This window comes from Strix uralensis, chromosome 1 (genome assembly GCF_047716275.1).
Source record: "Strix uralensis isolate ZFMK-TIS-50842 chromosome 1, bStrUra1, whole genome shotgun sequence".
Lineage (NCBI taxonomy): Eukaryota > Metazoa > Chordata > Aves > Strigiformes > Strigidae > Strix > Strix uralensis.
The window spans coordinates 57,317,290-57,343,121 of NC_133972.1; the positions used below are offsets into that span (position 1 = coordinate 57,317,290).

A 25,832-nucleotide genomic window follows, 5' to 3' on the forward strand; every position below is an offset into this window, starting at 1 on the left:
TGCCATGACGCTCCGCTTTGTTTTTAGTATAAAATCCTAAATTATTATGTACTGATATTTTGCAAGCAAAAGCTTTTGTTTTGTCTCAATTTGATATTAATCTCCATCATTCACAGCTGTTGTAGTATTATGAAATATGGTTTCATTGCTGCGTGGATCTGTTTCTACCTCCACAAGTAGAGTCTAGTTCCCATGATAGATAAATTTCTTGAAATTCTGTGAATCCAACATGTAGGAAATTTGAGACCATTATGGAAAGAGTAACAGGAAACCTACACAGAAGAGGTCTTGGAACAGCTGCGTTATACCAACTGTGAGAGCTAAGTTTGCTTAACTTTGTTTACTTATAAACATTCTTTAAAAAGGAAAAAATTACATCATAATTTTTCACATTTAAAAATTTGGTCAGAAAAATATCATCTTCATTAAAAAATATTTGAACAGAGAATCCTACTCCTTGAGTTCAAAAGTTTAGGTTGCTTGCAATAGTATGCAGGTGCACAAAGAATGCAGATTACAGCTTCATTACAAGCCAAACACAACCTATATTTTACAAAAGTGATGTTTTAGATAGTTTTGAAAACATAGCATAGGAATCTTGGAAATGCAAATAGAAAATTTTATCTTTTAAAATTAATTTCTCGTTTCAGTGAAGTCCTTCAATGTCACAAGTTAATCGACTGGACATTGTTAGCAGTATGAAAGGTGGTTTTGAGGTAGAAGGAACCCTGTTCAGTCAAGGATCTTAAAAAAAAATCCCATCATTACATTGAAGGAAGAGATTGGGTTTTTTGCAGGTTCATAGCTGAAAAGACACTGGCAGTGTTGTTTCTCAAGAAATTTTGAGTCTTAGAAGACGTTCATGGCAATGTAGTCATAGAGCTGCTAAGGAAGCTGGATGTATATGATAAATTTCTTTACTCTGTACTGTTGTCTTCTGTGTTGTAAACTCGAGAAATATGAAGAAAGAATACTTGGTTTCTCATGTTATGTTGTTTAAAAATAATATTAGTTTGGGGGATGAACATAACCAGAGCTTCTTAATTACCTGTTTTCCACTTTTCATCCTATAAAACTGCTTCCAACAACCTTTCTTTAAAAGTTTATGTTTCTTTCACAGAAGCTAAATTGAGAGTCATTGGACAGCTCCCAAGTCCACATATTTTTTCCCCAGTTTCTTTGTGGAAACAGCTTAGCTGCATAATTTGACATAGTCTGAGTGTCAGTGCAAACATCCCACAAATACTGAGTGACTGTTTAACCTAAAAAACATAGACTGTAGTTTGAAAACTTTATTAGCAATCTTTCACTCTCAAGTATTTTTATAAACTATTTTCCAGTGAAAATGAGATGGTCCCTTAAATTGAAAAATGATTAATTATACAAACTATGTGACAGAAATGTTTATTGTTATAAAAGAAAAACATTTAGAGAGTGATTTCAGTAGTTTATAGTAAGGAAAGATAATTAATAGTTTGTTGCTATTCTATGATTTTTCAGTGAGATAATCCATAGCTGGTGGCATGGGGAATAGTTTCTATTTCTCAGTTCACCAAACACAAGAAACCTCTACTGAGTGGTTTATCTTAATAGCAGACATCTGTCTGTTTTTCATTATTCACACTGTAAAGAGGAAGGATCTTTGTGCTGCTTAGTAAAGTCTTAATGTAGCATGTAGTCTTAAAGTAACAGCAGATACAGATGGGAGCTTTTTCACCATGCATACCTAGCACTTAATGCACACAGAGTTAGTGGAATATCCTTCAGAATCATGATGTGTTGTTGTGAAGAAGCTTTTTGTAGAAAACAGCATGGTGCTCTGAAAGCTTCAGGGGGCAGGACTGTCTTGGGAAGGGATGGATCCCAGTGACTAATGTGTCCTGTGGTCCTCATACCTTCGCTGACACAGTGTCTCCCAGGCAGCTGTGGGTGAGAGTCAGATGTCCATGCCCCTGTGCTGAGGAGCAAATGTCTGAGCATGCTCTGGTACTGCTGGGCAAAGTAACAGTAAAATTCAAGTCCATGGCCCTTGCACTCCAGTTATGACAGCCTCTGATTTGAGTGCCTTTTCAGAAGGGGTCTCCATAAGGACCCTTTTCTCATCAAAGCAGGAAGCGGAAAATAGTTTTTAGTGAAAAATAATAATGATTTTGTCAATATGTGTCTCAGCACCTATCCTTGCTGGTCACCATAAGCAGGGCAGTAGTTACAGGTTGCCTCCCCTCTTCCTTTTTCCTCCTTTCAAATGTCATTGTGCAGTGTTATGTGATGACGTGACTTTTGATCTACTTAGAGGAGAGGAATCATATTACCTCATTTACTATCTTCCTTATCCCTTGTCCTAACTGTGGCTGTATTTAGGCCCACTATAATTTCAGGTTAAGCAAATGGAATTGGCTAAAACCCTTTTGAAGACTGGCTTACCTATTCTGATGGAGAACATAATGAAAGCATCTGCCTACAGCTCCAATTGCACAACAAAACCATGAGGGTATGTCTGTGAGTTTAGAGCAATGAACAAAGATGCTTGGATGTTAGCGAGAAACCACACAGAACAATACTAAAAGTATCAGTGGTCTGCTTTCAACTAGATGACTGTCTGCAGTGCTGGTAACATTTTGCATGCAGAAATGGATAGCAAAATAGAATTCAGAAATGACATCAAAAACAATTAGAGGTTCAAAAGCTTTCTGTATGAGGAAGTATTGAAAACATTGGAACTCATTAGAAAGGTGAGAAATCAAAGGAGACCAGACTAATGTAATGACTGATATTGAGAAAATAAATCAGGAGCTCTCATTTAGTCTTTACAATAAAGTAATTTACAATAAAAGAACAAGGGGCATTCAATGAAACACACCAGATCTAACACCTATTAAAGAAAATATATTTTCTTTATTACCTTGTGAAAACCATTGTAACAAAATGTTACTGAGGCCGAGGGCTTAGCAGGATTCTAAGAGGTAAATGTCATATGGGAACATCTGCAGTAATGCTAGCTAGGAAGGCTCATTTTTGAAGGAAGGTAAGCCTTTCGCTCTTCATGACTTAAAGCCACAGGAAGAAACTTTTCACTTTGTGATGACAATTATTTAATTGAAAGATCTCATACAATTTCTCCCAAAGGACTCTGTGTTGCTCATTATGGTCTGACATGGGGTGGTACTCTCATGCTTCTGTGGAACAAATTTGCCATGGAGTTAGCTGTTCACTGAGTGATCAGGCCAATGTGTCTTAAGAAGTTATCACCTCTCAGATGGGAGTTACTGACCTTCAGGTTACATTCAGTAACTAAACTTTGTGTGCTCCTAGTCCAGCACAAAATGTGGTTTAAGAGAACCAATTTTCATGTTACATTTCAGCAAACATAAGGACAGGTTTAGTCTTCCTTGCAAGTTACTTCACTCAGATGAGTGTCAGCAACTTCCCCACACTGATTGATAGAGAAGTGCAAAGCTATTCGACCATTCCCCACCTTTCTAAAGCACTTTTTTCCCCAGTGGTTTATCAGTTTAAAAGTACTGAATCCTAACTCTAAATAATTCTGAGTTAAAAAAATCAAATGCAGACTTGTTAATAATATATATATGTTCACAGATATGTATGTAACTATGTATATACCACTGTGTGTTCATACATATATATGTGTGTGTGCATGTACATATATATATACACACACATATTTACACACAGAAGATATATCTTCATAAATTTACTTTCCTTTTAATTTCTTGTGGGCCATTAATAAATACCATGAATTTATATTATATTTCAACTTCAGTGTGAAAAGTCATCTTATGATCCATTGACTTTATTAGTAACTCCTCTGAACACAGGACTGCAGATGTCAGGTTTTATAGAGATAGGGTGTGCAACCTGAATTCAGTCATCTTTTTAAAAGATAAGACTGTCTCAGAGGAAGAAATTCTTGCAAAATTAGCAGTGTCAAGAAACAAATGTCAAGTGGTAGTTACATAGCTTGTTTGCTATGTGGTTTATTTTGAATGCCTGTCTTTTATTTTTTTTATTTTTCTAAGGTAAATCACTACATGCTGGCTGAGATGGGAAAACTGGGCTTTTTTGAGTAACAGTATGATAATAAACCTCCCTTTTTCCATTTTTTTATTCTACACACAGTTACCTACAGAATTTGTCCAACCAATAATACTCAGAAAAAATGCCACACTTATCAAGTCATAAATTACATGAAAGGAGACTCCTTGTTTTGAGTTCATTTTGGGTTGAAGTCCTTATTTCCTAGGTGGATGAAATTCAATGAGACCTAAAAAAAGAAAAAAACAAGTTGTTATTAAAACAAACAAACCTCAAGAAACAAAATAGTTTAACATTTAATCTCTCTTACCATAGCAAAAACACATGCCCAGAGCCCCTATGTCTCCCTTCTAACAATGCAAGGAGGTCTTGAAGGATGTTTACCATTCCCAGGAATACAGAGCAAGAAAAGATGTTATGTTTTCTCTCTGATCAGGGAGAGTGTGACCTGAGACTGTAATAATGACAATCTGGTTAGCTGGGAAGGAAAATGCGAGCAGTAAATCCTACAGATTTAGGCAAGTACAGCATTAAACTTTTTCTGGAACCCAGACAGAGGACACTGGATAGGGCAGATGTGCTGTGGAAGAGGGCAGTGTCAGTGTGCTGTGTCAGGGGACTGTTTGTGGAGAAGGAGCTGTAACCCCTGGCTGGGTTTATATGACCTGTGGGCACTCCTGACAGGGGGTCTGAGCTCAGGGAGGCCAAGGGCCAGGGGTGCTGAGGAGCTGCAGCCCCTGGGCTGGAGTGATGATTACAGGCAGGGGGCTGGTGCCCGGCTGTACCCCACCCTCCCTGCAAACAAAAGGCCAGCAAAGGCTGGGAGGAGACTGCCGGGCCCAGTGTGTTGCCTTTCAACTCCACATAGTCAAACATGTTGTGGCTTGTTGACGCCCGGGTGATGCCTGGTGCAGGCTGTGAGGAGGGGCTGCCGGCTCAGCATGGCTGCTCCCCCCATCTCCTGCCAAGCCCTGAGGGTGTCCCTGCACGGGCTGGGCTGGGCTGGGCTGGCCTGGGCGGCCTTGCTGCCCCCCTGCCCCGTACATCCCCCAGGGGACAGCTGCTGCTGCGGCTGTGGAAGAGCTTGAGTCCTCTCGGGCCTTGCTCTGGTCAGCTCCCTCCGGCCTGCTCACCCGCCTGGCAAGAGACTGCATCTTCTGCTCCTCACCTCACGCGCTGTTCTCCCCTGCTCAGGCAGGGCCCGATACATAAGATATGGTATAGTTTTTTGAGTTACAGCTTTTTATTAAAAAAAAAAAAAAAGTTCAGTGCATTCTGTTCCCTCTTTCTGTTTCCTGTTATAAAATAGGACTTAGTGAATTGGTACGCACTGTTTTTTAAAAATCACCATTCTCTATTTTGTCTGCACCGACATGCCTCCCTTTCCTCTCAAGTTCTCTGCTCACCCCTCATTTGTGTTTTATCAATTATTTCAAGTGTGCAGCATAGAAAATAGCAGAGTAGCCATGAATTTTTCTAGCTTGAATTTACATGTGTGCAGGCAGGGCACCATAACAGTATTACCTTCTGCACGAACACCTTGAAGACTGATTGTTAATGGCTAGGGGATACTTCAAAAACATTCCAAAAGCAAAATATCTCTGAGCATGACAGTCCAGCTAAAAGGGTGGATTTTCATAAGGCTCTGAACATCAACTCAGTGCTGAATTTAATAATTTTTACACATAGAATGACTGTGTGTTGGGGATGTTGATAGACCAAAAGCAAAGAAAACTGTGATGATTACTCTCAGCCCTAGTAGTTTGGGTCATTGTGGAATCATGCTGGATGCTTCTGAAGTGAAACGAAAGATGAACAGCACAACACATTTGAACTATTGAAGTTCCTGATCTTGCTTCTCATGAAATGAGATAATAGCTAGAGAATACAGCAGAAACAAGATTGGGACCTAGGAAAAGGAAATAATAATAATAAAAAAGCATTGGCACAATCCTGGGTGCTTTATGAGAACATGGGTCAATGAGGACTGAGGGCATTCTCAGTTAATTTATTTTCTAGAGAGGTTCAGGGTTTCTCAGGAGTAGCAATGTGAAGATTACCATGTTAGAGCTGGCTTTGGACTCTTCTGGTGGCCAGTGCTGAACAGTGGTAATGAAAAAAGATGCATACAAATCTGCAAGTGTTCAGACCCTTTGATACATGGAAAATATTTATTTTACTGTATTTTTATATTTCTTTTTTTTTACTAACAGTACTAGTATTATTTACTGGTTTCTGACCCAGAACATAAAGGTTTACAGCCTTTTCCCTTTGCTTACTTTTTAAAATAATTCTGCATATTTCTTCTCAGGCAAAGGCCACATCAGTGGAATGCATGATGATACAGTGTGAGCTAAGTTTATCACGACAAAAGATGCATCAGTTTGAAATATTAACCCAGTACCGCCTTGGAGGCAGTGAATAATTAGTTTAACCTGGCAACGAACAATATAAACTTAACCACAAAGATGGTTGGTGTTATCATGTTTTTGTAATGCAGTAAGGACACCAGGTTATCATGATTATAGCAGCAGGAGAGTTTGTAGAATGAGCTCATGTATAAATAGTTGCTCAAAACCACTGTGAACATTTATGAGGCTCATTATTTATCATTAATTATTTAACTGCAGGTCCCCATGTGGGCAGTGAAATCCTGCTGATTTACTACTTATCAGGAATAAATTACCACTTACAACTTGGGGTTTTCATGATTTTCCTTTTGTCATCATAAATGAACTTAACTAATAAGACTGTTTCCTTCTCCCTGTTAAACTGACTGCTGGCAAGAGGCTTTTTGGCTAGTGACCTAATATGAGACAAAATATAGGATAAGTGAAAAGCTGTGTGTTTTTATGAAGGCTCGCATTGTTTGCACTAGATCTGAGAGCTCAGCAAGGGATCAGTGTTTGCTTACATTTACAGTGTATTTGTACAGGACCAGATTTTTGAAACTGTTCAGCAGCCACAATTAAAGCCAGATTTTTGTCTGAGGAGTAGTTTCAAATTTGCCAGCTAACTGAAGTTATTTTAGTACCTAAATGAGGACCAATAACTAAATCCCATTTCAGCACCACTCTGATCCTCAAAATCCCAGCTCAGCGGCTGTCTAACCATTTAGGTGCCTCTGTTGCTGCCAGCGAGTCACTAAAAATGCATGTATTTCACAGAATCACAGAATCGTCTAGGTTGGAAAAGACCTTGAAGATCATTCAGTCCAACCATTAACCCAACATTGACAGTTCCCAACTACACCATATCCCTAAGCGCTATGTCGACTCTACTATATGCTATGTCGGCTCTACTCTATTTCTACTAGGAACCACATACAGAAGTAAATCCTAATATCCTGAGACAGGTTTCAGCCCTTCTTCATGCTTCAGCCTCATCAGGATTCAAAACCCACGTTGTCTTCAGTGGATCTTTTGGCAGGTTTTGTGACAAGGAAGGCATAACCTGATGGATGACGGTACTCTACAGTACTACACCTCAAACAACTGGCACCCAGAGATACACAGATGATTTGCCCATTTGCGCATGCGTGCCTGCATATGTGTGTATAGAAATTTGGTTTATCCCAAAGCCCAGAAGTTGGTACACTGCAGCCAAGAAGGCAGGTCTGCTTTGCTTAATTTGGCCTGGATGCTTCAGTACCTAGCTTAGGAGTGAACCCCATCAGGACTTGCATCCTACCCTGTAAGCACACCTGTGTTGTAGTAGAAGGGCCGCTATAGCTGTTAACATATCTCTACATGTGGCTGCAAACTTCTGCTAACCCAGGAGGGTGTTTGAACAACCAAAACCCACCCAAATCTCTGACCCTTCTCATACAGGCTCCTTTAATATGACTACAACCACCTGTGATGGGTTCTTTGATGTATGAAGTACACAGGTTTTATAAAAAGGCTCAATTTTGTTTCTGTAGAACACAAGGGTATGTTTTATCTGATCCAAATATTGTGTTTAAAATTGTGGTGTCATCTACATTTATTTCTTTATATATATATATATAAAGCATGTATTCACACCATATACACAGTATATATATATTTTCACCTGTACATACATTATATATTTTTAACCTATTTATACCTACACAGACAGACACAGACACACACACATATAATGTAGTGGTTAAAATGAGGTGTTATATGATTCTATGCCATTCTGGTCCCTCAGATTTCAACCTTTTCCAGGCATGGGTGGAATACATTTTGTATTTCATTCCAGATTTTCATGTTTGGCTTCACAATTCCTGTGTCAACTACTTCCTATCCTGACGTAATGTTCAAAAAACTTAGGTCACAAACTCATCTCAAGAAATTTCTCATATTGTCTAGAATTTAAGAAATCAAGGAGTAAAACAGATGATGCATTTTAATAGTGTTATTCACATATAAATTTAAAAAGGTGCTTTTTTAGTTTAATAGATGTTGTTAATAATAAATCAAATATTCTCCAGCTGACTCAGTAACATGTTACAACACTAAGGAATGAAATGCCAACTCTGCAAAAATTAGTGCATACTTATTTAGGATAATTTATGGGATACTTGGAAGCTATGTTGTTCAGAATTTTTTTTTTTTTCATTTGTGTATGATGCTTTTAAATCTAATTTGATTATATACCTGTTGGAGGAAGTGGCAAGATTTAGGTAATTGCACTAAAAATGTCATCCTTGGGACTAATTATGTGTATAAAATTGTATGCTGGTTTGGGGCTTTGTCAAAAAAGTGCCCATAATGTATTACTAGGCTCATCTCTAAAAATATTGTGAACATTAGCAGTATTTTCAAAGGAAAAATATGTCACTACACTGTACTGGAAGACAAGATTTTTACAAGCAGACTTTAATATAGCATTTGTGATAATTCTGTTGCTGAACTGAATCTATTTTCTTGCTGTTGATCAGAAAGTTTTGGCCCCCTCCCCTTTCTTCTGCTAAATTCAGAATGCATACACAGCTAAGAGGAAGCATAACCTGCTATATGTAACTTTAGACACTTGTAAATGCAGGGGTTTTAGCCCTTTCTGCATGCTGATGTGGGTACCTCTTTCTTATTACCTGTGAAGACACACACAGGCCATCCCTGTAGAGTTTCTCCTCCCACCACAGTCAAATTGATGTGAAAGGTCTTGCCAGTGGGTTATTTAAATCCTGATATTCTGTTCTTGCTTGTCAAGAATGCTGGGTATAAATCTCTTGGCACTTATCATTCTACACTGCCCACTAACATTTTCTAGTACTTCTGTCTGTCCTCATGACATTTCCTGGAGAGCTTAAACTGAAAGTGCTAATTATTAATTTAGGGCTAGATTCTGGCTCCTACAGCCAGAGGCATGCTGGAGGGAATGCAAAGGGACTCCGATTTGTTATATGCATGTTCCTTACCACTGAGTTCCTCACATATCCACTCCTTGTCTCATATTAGGAAACACTCATTATTTTTTTTAATCAAACCTGTCCACATCAGTTATGAGTTCAGATTATAAATGAAAAAGCAGACCGTTAAAGTTTGAAATTATTTTTTTCAAACATGTAAGTACATTTACTCAGTTTGAACAATGAGTTGCATTAATCACTGGTAATTTTTTTTTTTCACATCACAGAGGGGATTTAGCTCTTGGAAAATGTTTCATCATCTTGAAACCCAGTAAGGCTCAGTGTTATTATGTCAGTATAACAGGTTAACCGAGGCATAAAGGTGAAGTGACTTGCCTAAGGTCATGCAATAGATCAGTGGCAGAGCTGTAAATCACGTACAGGGTCATTTAAATCCCTGCAAAATGCCTTGCTCCATAAGATTTTCTTCCTCCCTCTTGTCAAGTATAAATAGTTTAGGCTTTCTTTGGCAGGAAGAAAGCCCTCTACTCTTTCTCTTAATGTATTCCCAAGACAAAGTATATTCATTGACCTGACTCTAACAGGAAAACTTTCAGGCCAAACAGAAAGAGACTATTTTGTTCAAAGCACTCCTTGAATTTCCTGCAACTTCACCATGGATTGACTTACACATTTTTCCAAACCTTCCTATTTGTTAGGCCGCCAGTTCTTCTTATTTCCCTTGTCTTCAAGTCTCTTCCTCCAGCAGTGTCCCTTCCTACTTTTCTGCTGTATCAATTACTCCTTCCACTGGCAATTTTTTCCTATAATTGTCTCTTATTTTATTTTCCAATGTCACCCTTTATGCATGTTATGGAAAATTAGAGGTTCTGGTTACGCACAGATTATGAATTGTGAGAAAATAACCCCCCAAAATATATAAAGAAGCCCTCTGCCTTTTACCATCTCCCCCTTTATATTTTTCTCAAGAGCATCCTCTGAAAAGGTGCCTGCTCAAGAGTTGTTTGAGAGAATGAAGATAAAAAGAGAGTGAAGAATCTACAGCTGAATGCTGTAGATTTTATAATAGCTAAAATCTCAAATGTTTATGCAGTTGTAAATATTTCACTGTATTCTCTTTCCTCCATGCCATATGAACAAGCTAGATATCTGATGCCTGCATACCACTCACTGATTTTGTTTTCATTTAAGATAAATATTTAAAAAAAAAATCTATAGTTCAGTGACACATGAGGGAGGGGAGAGTGGTTTTGTTCAAAAGTTGATGCCATAAAGTGGAACAGTATGTGAAGGTGTCAGCTTTTAACAGAAAATGGATCCTCACATGGCAGAGAGAAGAAATACCCATGAGTCTAATCTAATGTATAGTCATTGCTATGAATTAATGGCATTGTGATGGTATGGTGGGATTTTTTTCTCACTAGGAAAGAAAGGTGTATAAACAAAGCCTCAGAGATTAAATAAATATAAAGTAGGTACCAGAGATGCCCACTGTTCTTTCAGGCCCCCTGTCCCCGTGTGAGGTCAGGCTGGTGGGTTAGGGAGACCTGAGAACGCCAGGCTCCACCAGAGCAATTTTGATGATGAGGTCCAGTCTACTTGAATGGCAAGTATGTGTCTGGATTGGAGCAGTTATTAGATAGAAGGAAGGAGCTAGAAGGAAGATTTGATTATCTCTTCTCTTTGAGGAAGCACAGCCAAATTTCGATATTGATTTGGAATTTGGGGATCATTTTATTTGTTTTCCAGTTTCTGACTGCTCTGGCAGAAACTTTGAGTGAAATACTTGGTTTTGTTTTATTTTTGTCAGCACAATCTGGTGTTTTGTTTTCACCCCTGCTGTATTATCAGGCATGTATTTATCTCTCCAGGGCTAGTCTATTGTAATGTTTGTATCTTAGACCACTTGGAAAATTAAAGCATTGCAGAATGTTGCTACCTGGAACGTACACTGAGAGCAACAAAACAAACGGTTTGTATTTAGTGGTGTTGACTTGCTATAAAGTCCTTAGTATTTTGAAGCCTACTTCAGAGTCTACATTTCTCCTACTGAGATAAAGCCACAGTTATGGACAGCAGAACTGCTTATGCTATCATTCCTCTGGTATTAATATAACTAGGCATTTTCACAGACATTTTTTAAGGGGAATTATTGACTATGGAAATTTGCCAAAACAGGTGAATCACAGAATGCATTTCTTCATACACTGGTGAAAATAAAGGACACCCATGGAAAAGAGCTGATTATTCTGTTTTTCCATGTGTGATTGGTGTATATATAGAGAGAGAATACAGAAGTATTTTTTCAGGTGCTTAATACATCACAGAAATAATAAATTGAGGAAATTACTCACATTAGTAAGCTTTCACATGCTTGGCGCCACATGCTTAACTACACTTAAAGTTTTTTATTCCCAAGCAACCAAAGAAGGAAGTTTATACTGCTCCTCTTGACAACATTACAAAGTTTGCCTTCCTTGCCCTTCTTGCAGTCTTAGGGTTGCACAATTATTGTCAATGAAATGCTAATGAAACTTTTACAACTTTACTAATGAATCTTTTATTCTGTGTGTTTGGTTTGTATCAAAAACTGCTAGTGATGGAAGGTGTTTAGAAATATCTATGCCTGCTGAATAGGCATGAAAATGCCCCTTTCAACAGACAGAAGGAAAACAATTGGACCACTCTGCAGGTACTCCAAGAGCCTCAGCCTTGGCTGAAACACAGATTAGGTGCAATCATTGAGAAGGTGCTCTAGATATAAATACAGTCAACAGCAAACTTTGTAAGCCCCATATGAAAAACTGTGCTGTTGTACAAAATATGCCCCCATTATCTGGCATTTTGAAAGAAGTTTTATTTTTCCTAAGCTATGTCAACAGAGCCAGTGATTCAGAGTTCAACTAATCCTTATTTGAATGTTTATGGGGCTCCTGGGTGCCAACATTTTTTAGTTCTAATGTTTAATATTTATTCATGTTGCTTAATCACCAAGAAAATTCCCATTAGAAGGGGAGGCAAAAAACTGTTAGATCATTTTTGTCTAAACTTCAGCACTCTGAGAATAATTTGTAAAGCTAGTAGTCTATGGGGAGGGGTTTTCTGATATGATATGTTCAATTCCACCTGCATTTTAAAAAATACTCATTGGCCAGATTATCACTAAATCTTGTATAACATGTACAGGGTAAAACTGTCTGAGTTTTCAGGGGCCATAATGAGTCAAAAAATATATTTTGAGGAAACTAGTTTTTTTTAAAATTTGGGCTGAATTAGAAAAACATAACATCTACCAAAAATTATGAAATAGTTCAGAATATTGACTATTTCATAGATTCTACAAAATCACTGAACATTTGAAGTCAATTACATCCTTCCCAAATGAAATGAAGTATCTTTTTTTGACAAGAAAACTTACTAAAATTAAAATCTGGGTTGACCTAAGACAGGTGTTCAGTTTTGATTTAGCAATTTAACCATCAAAATAAAAATAATAATTTATTCTCAAGGCTTTAAAACCTCTCATTTTTGCACTGCTCCCCAATGTTCTGTAGGATAGCCCTTTGACTCATATGAGATACCTTGTATCATAATAAACAAATAAAAAATTAATGCTCAGAATTCATGCTTTAATTCCATTCCTAACAATAAAGTTCTCCAGATATAAAATGGAGACAAGCCACTATTTGTACCAGAAATTCAATTTCTCATGCAGAGGGACTGACAAGTCTCTGTGTCTGAAATCCCAGATGGTTTCTCTGAAAGCTATGACTTGCACTAATCTTAAACAAGAGGAAAGCAGAAAAAAAGTTTAAATTGCAGGGTTTTTTATTCCCAGTGGAATAACTGTAATCGAAATAGCAACAATGATAAATTAGATTCTCTTAGTGCCATGCTGGGCATTGGCTGAACATATACTCTAGAGATGCCAGTTACAGTATGGGATTTACATCATGTTGTAGTGCAGAAAGAAGTTGATACATTTTCTTTAGAAACTAAGTTATTTTCTGCATGCCTATATATATAATTGATATCTGTATTGGGTTTGTGTAGCAAAGTTTTAGTAGTGGGGTGCCACAGGGGTGGTTTCTGTGAGAAACTGCTAGAAGTTGCCCCCCCTCTGTTGTCTAACAGAGACAATGCCAGCTGGCTCCAAGATGGACTCGCTGCTGACCAAGGCCGAGCCCATCAGCGATGGTGGTAGCACCTCTGGGATAACGTATTTAAGAAGAGGGGAAAAACCTGCGCAACTCCAGCAGCAGTTGGGAGAGAGAGGAGAGAGAATGTGTGAGAGCAACAACTCTGCAGACACCAAGGTCAGTGAGGAAGGAGGGGGAGGAGGTGCTCCAGGTGCTGGAGCAGAGATTCCCCTGCAGTCCGTGGTGCAGCCCATGGTGAGGCAGGCTGTGCCCCTGCAGCCCTTGGAGGTTAACGGGGGAGCAGAGATCCACCTGCAGCCCAGGGAGGACCCCACGCTGGAGCAGGTGGATACCTGGAGAAGGCTGTGACCCTGTGGGAAACCCACGTTGGAGCAGGCTACTGGCAGGACCTGTGGACCCATGGAGAGGAGCCCATGCTGGAGCAGGTTTGCTGGTGGGACTTGTGACCCCCTATGCTGGAGCAGTCTGTTCCTGAAGGACTGCAGCCCATGGAAGGGACCCATGCTGGAGAAGTTCATGAAGAACCGCAGCCCATGGGAAGGACTCATGTTGGAGAAGTTTGTGGAGGACTGTCTCCTGTGGGGGGACCCCATGCTGGAACAGGGGAAGAGGGTGAGGAGTCCTCTCCTTGACGAGGAAGGAGTGGCAGAGACAACGTGTGATGAACTGACTGCAACCCCCATTCCCCATCCTCCTGCACGGCTTGGGGGGAGAAGGTAGAGAAATCGGGAGTGAAGTTGAGCCCAGGAAGAAGGGAGGGGTGGGGGGAAGGTGTTTTAAGATTCGGTTTTATTTCTCATTATCCTACTCTGCTTTGATTCATATAAATTAAATGGATTTCCCCAAGTTGAGTCTTTTGCCCATGACAGTAATTGCTAAGTGATCTCTCCCTGTCCTTATTTCAACCCATGAGCCTTTTGTTATGTTTTCTCTCCCCTGTCCAGCTGAGGAGAGGGAGTGATACAGAAGCTTTGGTGGGCACCTGGTGTCCAGCAAGGGTCAACCCACCCCAATATCTTTTGCTCAGACATCTTCCTAGATTAGTCCACGATGGGGCCTAACTTGCAAAGTCCTCATTATTACAGATTCATTACTGCTATGCCTGGAACCCTCTTCCCAATCTCTTTTTACAGTGACGTTTCTATTCGCTACTTGAGAATTCAAGCTTACTTACAAATCAGAGCTGTACACCCGTCAACACTTGAGGGTAGACCTCACTCTCTACCAGTCTTCCTTACTCAGTCCCAGCTTTGCTTTTTCTTCATTCTTGTTATGACATGACTGATGAGTCTTTTTTGTAACTAGCTCTTCTAAATGGTATGCAAGGTAAATTGTGAAGTATCCCCCATTATACTGCTCTAAAGAGAAGTAGATGGTCTTGCTGCACTTATGATAGTTTAGTAGGTTTTCCTTTACTTTCAGCCCCCTGTACTTTCCTAGGAGTGGAGCAGGAAGGAGAAATATGTCCTGCATATGGCCTTAAATTGGGTGGTGACTGCTCCTTACAGATACCCATATTCTTTGGCTACCATTTTAGAAATTTCACCTTGTCTTTTTTATTGTGGTTTCTTTCGTAGGGGAAAACTCTTTCAAAGGGATTTAGTGAAGGCTTTGTGTAGGACAGAAAGAATGGGAGAATAAACTTGTTTCCTTATCTTACAAAGAGCAGGTCAGTTGCATTGAAGCAATAGTCTGGAATTTCCAAAAGGAAGGTAGAGTAGGGTGTAGTCCTCTTCTGTGCCTTGAAGCTCCAGAGCAATTTTATCTTGCCAAAGCATGATACTCTCAGTTGTGCCTACACAGCTTGACTGAGCCCTGACATTCCAGGTTGCTCTAAGAAGGGAATCTGTCCTTGTTTAATATGTTAAATGTTGTGCCCTCTGTATTCTTCTATAATTGACCAAGTTTTAAGAGGGACTTTGTGAACCAGCAAAAAAAAAAAAAAAAAAAAAAGATAGGAAAATATCAGCAAGCAACAAGGAGGAGTTTTAGACTGGAAGTCTGCACAGCTAGGATTTATGAAATGTAGTTAATAATACTACATCATGTATGAACATGTTGTTGACTGACTGGCCTCCCTGGATCTGAGTAATATTCTGTTTGTACCAGACACTACTGTTCTTCTGGACTAGCGAGAATGCCTTTCTGCAGTCACTGTGAAAAATAAAACATGCCAAATAATTACAGTAATGATGCAAAGAGCTGGGGATGCAATGTAAAATTTTGTATTAAATCAGAGTCAAAAGTGCCTCTTGGCCTGGCCTGCTAATGTTTTCTACAACCATAAAATTTGGCTGCAATTGTGCAATACAATACTGGTGAGAAAATGCAAAGATTATTACCATGCTCTCTTAAAAGACAGATCCTAAAGCTGGACAACTAAGGTATGTAAAGCAATGACAATTTATTTCCCTAACTAGCTGAGAAACACAAAAATATAGAAACACACCCCCCTAGACCCCTGTGATTATGAAAAGGAGAGAGACATGTCTATGTAAATGGTGGAGAAATCCTAAAATGTTTCACCTGGCAAATGTCCCAAAAGAGGAGGGCCCAGAAACCATTTTTCCTTGTCTGCCTCTTGGCAGGAGGTTTGCCGACTTTCATTTTGCACCATGGAGATTATACTTCTTCATTTTAGTGGAGGCCACAAGGCAGCCGTGCCGATAAAAACAAACAAATGTCAACCTCATCCTCTTGATGTACCCCACAAGGCGCACACAAATTAGTAATCAGAGTAATGAGTTCAAGGTCCCCAAGGTCCTTCTGACCTTTCTATCCCCTTTCTCTGGCCTCTCCTATGGTTCAGACAGCTAGAGTCCAAGTTTTCTCCCCGCCCTCATCTACACATTTTGTAACACACAAAAATTCACCCCAAAACGTACTGTTACATTTCCTCCCAAAGCCAATGACCTTAGAAAACAGACTTAAAAATATAGAAAGCTTGCCTGCTGAAGATCTTTTTTGCCTTTTCTATGCACATGCACATAAAGGCATACATGGTGCTTTCTGGATGACAGAGTGATCCTGAAGGACACACAGGTTTTCAGGAAGAGCTTGGTAGCTTCAGGCAGAAACGATCTACAGCTGTACTCCCTCCATCAACTCTTCTCTGCTTTGCCTGCAATGATTGTGTTACTGTCTCAGTAGATCTAGACAGTTCATGTAAGTAACCAAAAAAAAGTATTTTTTTCCTGGTAAAGTTGAGTAAACTCAATTTTGTGCTTTACTGAACCATTTAAAGTTACAGAAGTCTTAGAGATCTTGCTGGTGTGATTGTTGCCTAAAGACCATCTCTCTTAACAGTCTGGTGTTTGCCTTAAATGTGCTATCAATTTGAAGGAAAATACTTGCCTATTATCTTGAAGATACACTCTCTTGAGTCCAGAAGTGCTTGTCAACCTCCTAGTAGTACACTATGATATACCTTTTTATCTATGCTTGTTTCAACAGTATATGGCATATTGAAAAATATGGAGTTGATATTTGACAGTGGTGGTGGAGGGGCCTGTGGAGTTACTGTGAAATACTGTAGCTAAATACAGTGTGCCAAAAATAATGTAATTTTGTATAGCTACATATTGGTGGCATAAACACAGAAAGGTGCAATTGCTTCATCTCCTCCCTGGTTTACTTTGCAATCTCACTCGCATAGTAATATTTGCTGATGTGAACTCTCTTTCCAGATCTACCAGGAATTTGACATGAAAGTTGCTATAATGAGCTGATGATGACAAGTTTAGCAGAACAGTATAAACTGAAGTAACTGGTTCATCAGCATTTTCGTTTTATATTATTATTGATGAAGACTGATTAGAAGAGGAATGTCCTTTGAGTTATTCACATATGCTATGTTCAGAAATGAATATTTATTCTTTTTAGTGTATATACTGGATTGCCTAACTGTCTACAGACACAAACAACCACACTTTAATTTTTCTTATAGGAATAGAAAGGGGATTTGAGGAAAAAAAATGGAGAGGCCAAAGATAATGTAGTTGGTCACATCCAGAGAGTAGTGGTCAATGGCTCAATGTCTGGATGGACACAAATGTTGAATGGTGTCCCTCGGGGGTCCATATCGGGACCAGTGTTATTTAAAATCTTTATTAATGACGTGTTGGGATCAAGTGCACCATGAATGAGTTTACAGATGACACCAAGCTGAGTGGTGCAGTTGACATGCCTGAGGGATGGGATACCATCCAGCGGGACATGGACAAGGTCAAGAAGTGGGCCCACATGTACCTCATGAAGTTAAACAAGGCCAAGTACAAGGTCCTGCACATGGGTTGGGGCAACCCTCAATATCAGTACAAGCAGAGGGATGAAGGGATTGAGAGCAGTCCTGTGGAGAAGGACTTGGGGGTACTGGTGGAGGAAAAACTGTACATGACCCAGAAATGTGTACTTGCAGGCCAAAAAGCCAACTGTATCCTGGGCTGCAACAAAAGAAGTATGACCAGCAGGTCAGGGGAGGTGATTCTGCCCCTCTACTCTGCTCTGGTGAGACCCTACCTGTAGTACTGTGTGCAGGTCTGGAGTCCTCAGTACAGATAAGACATGGATCTGTTGGAGCAGGTCCAGAGGAGGGCTATGAAGATGATCAAAGAGAAGGAGCACCTCTCCTATGAAGAAAGGCTGAGAGAGTTGGGATTGTTTAGCCTAGAGAAGGCTCCGGGGAGACCTTATTGCAGCCCTTCAATACTTAAAGGGGGCTTATAAGAAAGATGGGGACAGACTTTTTGTAGGGCCTATAATGATAGGACACAGGGTAATGGTTTTAAACTCAAAGAGGGTAGATTCAGACTAGATATAAGAAATAAATTTTTTTATGATGGAGGTGGTGAAACACTGGAACAGCTTGCCCAGAGAGGTTGTAGATGCCCCTTCCCTGGAAACATTAGAGATCAGGTTGGATGGGGCTCTGAGCCACTTGCTCTAGTTGAAGATGTCCCTGCTCATTGCAGGCGAGTTGAACTAGATGACCTTTAAAGGTTCTTTCCAACCCAAATCATTCTATGTTTGTATGATTCTATGATTCTAGTTCAAAAAGACATTTCTGAGTCACCGTCTGTCTACATTTTTGCCTGTAGTGTGGCCTTATAAGAACAGATATGTAAAGTGAAATAGGGGGTGCAAAGGATCCATGTCCACACCATGACTTTCATGGGGATTTATTTCAAGCCAGTTTTAATCTGAACTGGTGTACTGAATCACCTTCAGGTGTGATTAGGTATGATTCTGGAACGTACCTTCACATTTAATTTTATCCCCAAAGAATCCAGATTGCTCTTGCTGATGGGATCACTCACTGATATGAACCAGTTTTGATGATTTTCAACCATTTGCTTTAAAAGACACCATTTATCTGAACTAAACCAAGAATTGGACACACCCATGAAGAGGTATATAATATAGCAACATATTTGTGGTTTTACTCTGGCCAGCAACTAAGCCCCACCCAGCCTCTGGCTCACTCCCCCCTGGTAGGATGGGGGAAAGAATCAGAAGAGTAAAAGTGAGAAAACTCCTGGGTTGAGATAAAGACAGTTTAATAGGTAAAGCAAAAGCCATGCACGCAAGCAGAGCAAAACAAGGAATTCATTCACTGCTTCCCATGGGCAGGCAGGTGTTCAGCCATCTCCAGGAAAGCAGGGCTTGGTTACTTGGGAAGACAAACACCATCACTCCGAATGTCCCCCCCTTCCTTCTTCTTCCCCCAGCTTTATCTGCTGAGCATGATGACATATGGTATGGGATATCCCTTTGGTCAGCTGGGGTCAGCTGTCTTGAGGTGGCCCCTCCCAACTCCTTGTGCACCCAGAGCCTCCTTGCTGGAGAAGCAGAAAAGGCCTTGACCCTGTGTACGCACTTCTCAGCGGTAACTAAAACATCCCTGTGTTATCAACGCCGTTTCCAGCACAAAGTAGCCCCATACTAGCTGCCATGAAGAAATTTAACTCTATCCCAGCCAAAACCAACACAAACATATATACATATGTTGTGCATATAGCAACACTTATACATGTGTTGTGTATGCAGCAACACAGAGTATGTTCACATTACACATTTATCCTGTGCCTGACCTTGGACTTATATCCTAATGATCCTTGTGGTCCACTGTGTTTGGATTAGGACACTGTTTTTATTTGCTGTCTTCTTGTTGGGGCTGAATCTGGTTTGTGAAGAAGCTGTGCAATCTCTACTCCAGTAGAGAAGATCTAATAGATATGTTTCAACCACAGGTTGAAAGACAACTTAATCAAGCAGATATCCATTTCATCTGACAGGCAGCAATTAGTACCATAGCCTCTTAATGGTCAGTTGGTTACAATTTTTGTGTGGTTTACTGTTGCGCTCCAGGTGGGAGACAGCTCAGGCTCCCTGGGGGGAATGGGCTGCCTTCTGACATCTTACCCTTAGATTTTCCAGGGGTGTCCAAAGACAGTAAAAGGCACTAGAGCAAAAGAAAAGGGATTTAATCAATCACCCATAAGTGTAGACTTATGCATGTAACTAAATTACAGAAAAAATGTACCAAAAATGAAAGAAAGCTTCCCTGAGACTTCTCTCTCCCTTCCTAACTTTTGTTAGCACTGGCTGACCAGTCAGAACTGGGAAGGTTTCAGTAACTAAAACAAAAAGCATTCAAAATGTAGGATCTATTTGCAACCATCACCTTCATTTTGAACTTTGACAAATAATCTCAGTTTACTTCTGCTATTACTATTCTATTTATGAATTTTATTTAAAATTATAACATACCAAGCTTTGATACTCCCCAGCAGAGAACTTTTATGATACAACCTGTATGATAAATGATGTCATATATATATATCCAGATCTTTTTGTCTCCTACAGAATGTCCCTCTACAGCTGGTAAGATGTTCCCCAAATAATAATAATATAATGGACACAAAGAGTTAAAACTCCAGTGTTGGTAAATAGTTCAACATCCCACTAAGCATCCGAAGCTATGACTTATCACAAACTTATTGTGTATTGCTACTATGGAGATTTTTAATGTAGCAGATGTGGTTAATTATTACAGGAAGCTGAAGAATTTTATATGAAGTTTTTGCAGGCTGCTAAATGAAATTAATGATTTTCTGATTATCTGTTTTCAGTTAATAAATTGGATAAAACTTCAGGGAGTCTATAAAAGAAAGCTGAATTTGAGAGGGTTTATATTAATCATGATGGGAGAGCTACAGTTGCTGGTCATTTCTGTTACAATGGATGATAATCAGTAATTTAGGAATAATCTGGTTGAAACAGGAGAGAGAAAATATGAATTTATGTCTACAATATGATTACCTGAACTTTCATATTATCTTAAAGCTTTGTAATTCTTGTTAAAAAAAAAAAAAAAAGCAAAATGGTTCTTTTAATTATAGTAAAAACTCTGATAGTAGTAGAAGAGTTTAAGGACTCTTTACTTGTAAGTAAGAATTTAGTTTACGTGCATAATATTGTATTGCTATTCAAATTATAGAAGGATTGGAACATCTTAAAACTATAATATTAAAACTACCTCCAAAACTGCCTATTGAAAACAAAACTTTCGGAGAAGTTATATTTATTTAAGGTTCCAATATTTTTGTGAGGATAGACATGGTATTTTCAAAAATGCTGCAGAATATTATCCAAAACATTGGTCTTCCACCTAAACACTAAAAACTCATCCAAACATGTTTTTATCTCTATTTTACATTTTTTCCAGGTTTGAGACAGTTTGTGTTTTAAGTCCTAATTTAACATCAGTTTTCTAAACTAACTGAAATATATTCCTGTAGAACTACATATAGCAGAACATTGTTTCTTTCCCAGAGCATTGTGCTTCAATATTGCAACACATGTAGGCTGAAATGTACTCCTCCCATCATAAATCTTGATTATCAAAACATTTTGTTTTGAGATCACCCCCAAAGACTGAAGGAATAGCATTTATGTCCTTATTTAGAAGGTGAACTGTGTTATGTGGGGACTGCCCCTTTGTGGGTGTTTGTACAAGGCCTGTGCTGGGGACAGTATTGGTTTCAATAAAAGAAGGCTGCCTTTTAGATCTCTTTCCAGTGCCTCTATCACAGCTCATGCGGCACCTTTGCATCTCTGTGCTTGTTGAGGGTGATCCATTATTCCACCCATCCCATTAATTCCCCCAGCTCCGATTAACTTGGTGAGCTACTTGGTGCCAATACCTCTTTAGACTGTGTTTGTTTTGTAGGTATGTTATGCAGTCAAACCATTGAAATAAATCAGTGCTTTATTACAGACTTTATTTCAAGCTAAGAAACATCTCATTAGTACATTAATGTTCCTTAGCAGGAGTGAACCATAGAATGTAGATCCTGAGTTGAGGAGCAGTCAATGATTTAGCTGAATGCATGTCAGGAATGATAGGAATCACCAAGTGTAGCTGCTGTATATCAAAAAATGCCTGTAGCCAAAAGTCTTAGAGTAAAAGTTCAAAATTCACTAGAAGTTGGTGAGAGAAGGTTAGTTTTTCTATTTTTCTATTGGGAAAAATATACTAAATATGTTATAGAAGTCAAAAGCTTGCAAATCAATAGTTAACTTTTAAATCAGTCCAAACATGGGGAAAAGCCAGTGGACAGATCAGAAAAAAATATTATTGTGTTCACTATGAAGAGATGAGTGGTCTAGCTTTACTGGTTTCAGTGGATCTAGTATATAAGACATATAATTTAACTAGCAAAGAACAGGGTGAATTGGCCTTTTTGTAATGTAAATAGAATCCTTATCCGTCTGATTGTCGTTCTGGACAGTAACATATTCCCCCAAGTTAATAAGCTAAACATAACTATTGATGTAATAGATCACAAAACCCAATGTTCACTTTTTAACTTCACAAGAAAAAGGGATGGAAGCCATGGTGAGCCAGAAAAAGTCCCAGTGCAATCAAGGACCTTGTGTCAATACGCTGATGTAGGAGTTCAGTTAAGTAGGAGTGAAAAAGTCAATTGTTTTTCACAAAAGCGTGGTCCGATGTATCCAGATAATGCTTTGCTGGCCTCCTCAATTAACTGTATTTTGTGCTGTTTCCATTTTGGTTTTCAGTCTTCCCATTGTGATCTGAATCACTGACAGACATTGGGAAAAGCTGAATGGGACACCAGACCTGTTGGACAGGTATTCTAGAGTAAAATTGTCTCCCATTCAAACCAGAGATCAGTTCTTTCTGCTACTGCAGTCTTCCTTTGTAAAAGAAAAAATCTCACCTTGACTCCTTCTGCCTCATGTTCCCCCACTGAAGCTGGAGACCCTGTTGCCTGTCTGCCTTACAAGGCAACTAAAGGCATTAGACTACAAATACTGTCAGTTGCTGACTTCTATAGCAAAGAGGATTTAAGACATAGACAGTACATCACATCAGCAAAGTAATTTGTGCTAGAATGAAGGAAATCTGAAACCAGATTCATAGCTGCTGCTACAAGAGAAAATACCTCCCTTGACTGCTAAAGAAACACGTGTCCTTTTGTTGTTGGAGGATGTAGCCCACAACCTGGGTCAGGGGTTTATGTGGATCCCATGTAACAGGAAGGGTGAGAAGAACGCGTATCCCGTGCAAAGTAATTACATTCTAGAGAAATCCAGACAGCATCCCATCACCAAAAGCAGTATTAGCTCATGGTCAGAGTTTCGACACCTTGGCCAGAAATGTTCATTTGATTCCTGTTGCCTACCTCAAGAGTGGGTACTCTTAATTACTGAACTAGTGGGTAGGGGGAATGTAGGGAGGAAGGGACCATTTTTACATTGCTGATTGGGAAAATGCACTTGAGAACACATCTCCAGTCAGCCTGGTAAATACTAGTTTGTGAGTTGACAAGATTTGTCACGTGCCTAGTGTTCAAGAGATTTGGTGGTGAACGTGTTCGGAAATAGGCTTCTAAGCAAAAAGAAACATTATGACAGTGTGGGTGCCTATGGACCACAGCTCGAATGTTAGGCAGTTACATCTTAGAGTAGGAGTTTTGATAAAGTCCTTTTGCTGAGGTTTATGGATTTGATTCTAGATTAACTGATAGTGTTGCATATTTGCTAATGTAGTATAGTATCAGCATGTTGTACTTAAAGATATATGTAACATATGCAATGCCAGTACTATATATATCAATAATATTATATATAAGGTTATAGATATATAGATATAGAAGACAAATAAGACAGATTCAAAGATGGCAGCCAAGCACATCTATTCAAATAGTTTGAAGAATTTAGCTAAGTATAGTGAAAATAATCAAAACAATTTATGTATGTGTCAGCTCATGGCTGCACTTGAAACACCCAGTGTATGGGGCAACTGGACTCAACACTACCTTTTGTTTCTGCAAGTAATCATTTGTTTCAAATCAATCATATTTAACCACTGAAGAGGTATTAGTATGAACAGATGGAAACGTGGGAAACACAGGCTACCAAAAGACTTGAAACAGGGAAATGGTTATTCTTCTAGTGAAGAAATAAGAATTAACATTGGTCAAGCTACTTTTATAGTCAGACATGGTGGAATATATTACAATAAAATTAACATGGAAAAGGCAGAAGATTTCTCCTTCTTCCTTCTTTCTTTACCAGAGAGGAAATTAACGATTTTCACAAACTAGCAAAAAAAATACTGGGCCATTCATATTTTAATGTAAAAAAAATCAAGGCTGGATGCTTCCCTGACATTCCTTTTAATCAAAGAGAGAGAACTGCGTCTAGTATGGGGTAATATTTTACAGCAGTCTTGGTATAACGATTCTTTCTGTCCTTAGAAGTCCTTGAATTTACCATCTACTGTTTTTTTTTTTTTCTTCTTTTTTTCTTGAATTCGCTAATAACCTAGAACCTCTCACTCTTTAGTGAAATGGGAAAAACCCTGAAGAAACTGGACTCTTTTGACATGAAATTAACACATGGGCTTATTTCAGCAGCTCCTGTATGAGATAATTCTTTTTTAGCCACAGTTCTGAGACAAAATACTCTCTTGTCTAATTGCTAGAGCATTTACCCTAGAGATGCTGGTTCAGATTCCCTCATGTGAAATAGAAAATATCCCCAGTTTCACAGTGCAAGCAAGTGTACTAGCCACTAAGTTAGAGAAATAAGAGAATTTACCTTTCCAGTTTTTATGAGAGAATACTGACCAGCCATACTAACTCTTGGTGAATCTAGGTGAAGTCAAAATCATTCCTTCAGTTCCAGACAATAGTACCTCTTTTCCAAAGATTACTCTGTTTTTGCAAGAGATCTGAGATTATTATTGTTTTTTAAATCAGCTTTTGTGTATCACATCTTTAGGGCAAATCTGCATGGCCAGATAGGTACAGAGAAGCTCCTTTTCTCACATCCCAATTTGATCAGATATTTGCTAGCTCTAGTACAGGATGTGAACATCTATCTTAGAGACATATTCTTCAGAATGACAGAAATGAGATGCACAGCTAGCATACTGTCCCTCCTCAGGGTAGGAAGAAGCTGACTTTTTTTCTACCTGCATGTATTCACATACACATCTGCTTAGATATCTAACTGTTCTCATCCATCACATATGGAAAACATGTGCTTATTTTGACATGGTAGACTCCATTCTACCATGGTGGTAGAACTTCTAACAGTTAGATCTTAAAATGTTCTCTATTGAATAGCTGTGATTCTTCTGAAGAAGCAGGGTTAGCTTTTCAATGATGTTAAAAGGGCTACTCAATTTCCTCTCGGAACCAGGATTATGATGAGCAGTTTTTTTGAGGTCATGGGTGAATGCTCTTCACAGAATAATAACTGCAAGATATCTTCTACCTTGTGAAAAATCAGGTGTACAACACAGACTGGGACTGGTTCAGTAAAATTCCAGCCTAGTGTATGTCAGAAAAGAGGAAAGGACAGATCTCAGCAGGATTTCTGTAACTTAGCCAAATTTCATTAAATTAATTGATGGATAACTCCTAAGTGATCAATTTAGCCAGTTTGTTAAATTAATTATCGGCAGAAAGCATATAATGTCAGAATTTTTACAGGCAGTTTAGATCAAATTCTTTACAAATGTACAGTTGTGCATAAATCAGAATCCTTGCAAAGAGCCAAACTGTGCCATTCAAGGGAAGTGTGTGCCAACACAGGGTCTCCAGCTGGACAGTGGGAAGGTCTTCTGATGTTGCAGTGAATTGCTTTCCAGCTGGAGCACAGAAGGAAAAGTCAACCTGTTACTGCTTATGGCTCCTGATCAGGATTCCCCTGGGGGGCTATGACTACATGCTATCCTCCAG

General features: G+C 39.1%; 1 long non-coding RNA gene across 1 annotated transcript in view; it reads right to left on the bottom strand.

Moving 5' to 3' along the window:
• Positions 1-4,099: 4,099 nt before the first annotated feature.
• LOC141943182 (uncharacterized) overlaps positions 4,100-25,832 on the bottom strand; it is a 76,656-nt gene continuing 54,923 nt past the window's right edge. The window contains exon 3 of the long non-coding RNA XR_012628874.1: positions 4,100-4,282. This is a non-coding gene — a long non-coding RNA (uncharacterized LOC141943182). The remainder of the gene's footprint in view (positions 4,283-25,832) is intronic.